Source organism: Castanea sativa, chromosome 5, assembly GCF_040712315.1.
Source record: "Castanea sativa cultivar Marrone di Chiusa Pesio chromosome 5, ASM4071231v1".
NCBI lineage: Eukaryota > Viridiplantae > Streptophyta > Magnoliopsida > Fagales > Fagaceae > Castanea > Castanea sativa.
In genome coordinates this window covers 46,944,947-46,947,921 of record NC_134017.1, presented here as the reverse complement: position 1 = coordinate 46,947,921, position 2,975 = coordinate 46,944,947, and the positions used below count along the sequence as shown (strand labels likewise).

General features: G+C 36.5%; 1 pseudogene; it reads left to right on the top strand.

Annotated features, from left to right (window-relative positions):
- The first annotated feature begins 245 nt into the window (after nucleotides 1-245).
- LOC142635302 (F-box protein CPR1-like) lies at nucleotides 246-2,370 on the top strand (annotated as a pseudogene).
- The last annotated feature ends 605 nt before the right edge of the window (nucleotides 2,371-2,975 follow it).

Genomic DNA, 2,975 nt, shown 5'->3' with positions numbered 1-2,975 from the left:
CTCCACTCTCCTTGACCTGTTCAGGTAACCTTGGGAGAAGCTCATCTCCGGTCTATATTTAAAATATACGAGTGACACATGGAGGTCTTCCAAATTCCAACGGCAAACCATACTCGCTTAAACATAAGCTTTCATTGCTGATCAAGGAGTAAAAGGTTCGATCGTCTTATTCCAACTTCTACACACCATTTCTCATGAGCTAGTTAACTCTTTTCAGACATTTCCACAAACCCCTTCCCTGTACAATGCACCGACCAGTGGTCTCTGTCTCCAACTCCACCTCCTTCATGTCGCATTTACCGCAAGAGCTAGTTACCAATATTCTAGCTCGATTACTGGTCAAGGATCTTGTACGCTTCCTCTGTGTTTCCAAGCTATGGTATGCTCTAATCATCGATTCAGATTTCATCAAGATGCACCTTAACCACTCCATCGAGACCAACAGAGACCGCACCCTCATCCTTCGAGAACTATCCCATGATTACTGTAATTCCTATATGCACTTCAATTACTTTTCCGCTACTTTCCCCGACGATAATAAAATCAGCAAGGCCGTCGAAATTTACCAGCCGCTACAAGATTAGGTCGTCTTGGACTATTGCGACGGCTTGGTTTGCCTTAGTAGTGGGCTCGAAGAGTTCGCGATTTGGAACCCATTGGTCAGGAAGTACAGGAAATTACCCATCGAACCAATAGAGGAGCCTTCTGGTTTTTCGGGTGGTACGATTCCCAATTTAGCTTTTGCGCATGATCTAAATAATGACGACTGTAAGTTGTTGAGGGTTATAGAATTTTATATGATAGAGAAGCGTTTAGTGGGGTCTGAAATCAAGCGTGTAATGGAGTTTTAAGTCAAGGTATATAGTATGAGATCACACTCTTGGAAAAAAAATTGAACAACGGCCCAACAAGGAGATGACCCCCACGAAAGTCGACGGCTTCAAATGGAGCTTTGCATTGGTTAGTTGCTGATCGAGATGTGTTGGAAAAGGAGTCAATTCTTGCTTTTGATCGTGCCACTGAGAAATTCTGGCTCTCTAAGATTCCAATTAAACCAGATTACAATTGGGTGACATCTTTGGAAGTGTTGGAAGGATACGGGTAGGGTTGTAAACAAGCCAAGCTTTATCGAGTAGTGTGTGTGTTTGAGTTTGGCTCGTCAATAAAAATCAAATGCTCAAGCTTGGCTTGAGTTTAAGACAAGCCTAAAAACAATGTTTGAACTAGAGCTTGTGAGAATGCCAAAAAGCTTGAACTCAGCTTGGTTTGGCTTGATTAATTAGTCAAGCTAAGCTCGAGCTTAATTTCAAGCTCAAACTCAAGCTCAAGTCAAGCTTTTTAGCTTGGGATCCAAAAAAACTGCATCATCGAAGGCTTATATCACCAAAAATCAAGTAAACAAATATACATACATACATACATACATACATACATACATATATATATATATATATATATATATATATATAATATACTCATTTTATCATACATTTAATGCCCATGTTTAGAATTTGTTCAAATTACAACTTTACATAATTAAATCCGTCCCTCATTATGTATTGTCTATAGCTTGAGTAATTGTTCAAAATACAATTTTTACATCCACATTTGTCATTCATATAACTATAATTTTCACAAATTCAAATAAATTAACATTCCAAAACATATGTGAATAAACAAGCTATAAATTAACATTTTTAAAACATATGTGTAATGTCATAATAACAAGTTTATTTAGTAAACACATATCAAGCTATGAACGAGGTTAAGCTCAGCATGTTTTGTATCGATCCCTATTGTTTACAAGCTTATTCACGATCAATTGTTTTTGCTTGAGCTCGGCTTGTTTATTAAACAAGCCTAAACCTAAGGCTCAATCTTGGCTTATTTGTAAACAAATGAACATGAACGAGCTTTTTATCGAGCCGAGCCCAAGTTGTTCATGAATGGCTTGGTTCGTTTATTCTGAAAGTTCGCGAGGCATATATTGAGTTTTGGTTGATGAAAGAATATGGGGTAGGGAGTTCTTGGATTTGGATTTTTAAAATTGAGCATGGTGTAGTGCATCGTAATTTTGATAGCTTTAAGCCTGTAATGTTTTCCAAGAATGGCAAGAAGGTTCTGTTGGAGGAGCGCGGACTAGACCATCATACGTATCTTATTTGGTATGACATAGAAAAGAAAAGTTGCGAGATGATTAAGAATTGGAGTGTTAAGAGTAGGAGTTTTCCCTGTGTATTTAGAATGGTAACTTGTATTGGGAGCCTTCTTTTGCTTGATGGTGATGGTGATGGTGATGGTGATGGTGTGATTGATGTGAGGCAGAAAAAGAACAAAAGGAGGCAGAAAAAGAATAAGAGGAAGAGGTAAAATGATGGTGTTTATTGAAATCGTTTTTGTTTGCTTAATTGGCTGTCTTGGTATTGATTTGCATGATTACCTTTAAGTAGTGTTGTAAGTGATAGGGAGATATTGTGAATTTTCTTGCAAGACATTAAATCATTTTTTGAGTGGTATGGATTAGATTTTTTTTGGATCCTTCTTTTTTCCAATATAATTCTTGAGTAATACTACATCCTCAACATTTTCACAACAAATCTTACGTAGCACGCTATCATTGATTCTAAATTCTAATCTGGACGCACCATTGGCACCACTTTTTTACCCACCAATAACATTTTGCCACTTAGGATTTGTTATGAAAATATTGTGGATCTAGCATTACTCATAATTCTTTGTTCACGAAATTTTTTAAGAGAATTTTGTGTACACATCATATTTATTTTTATAAACTTTTGTTACTTACGAAAGAAACTTAGTTTCTAATACATGTTGCTCTCTGTTTTTGCTAGGATTGAAAGTCTATCAAGATCTGTTGGGGAAAGCAGTGGATGAATTAATATATGAAAAGCAAGATAAATAAGGAGGTGATTGTGGAATCTACCCTATCTTTCAAAAGTAATATTCTATATTGA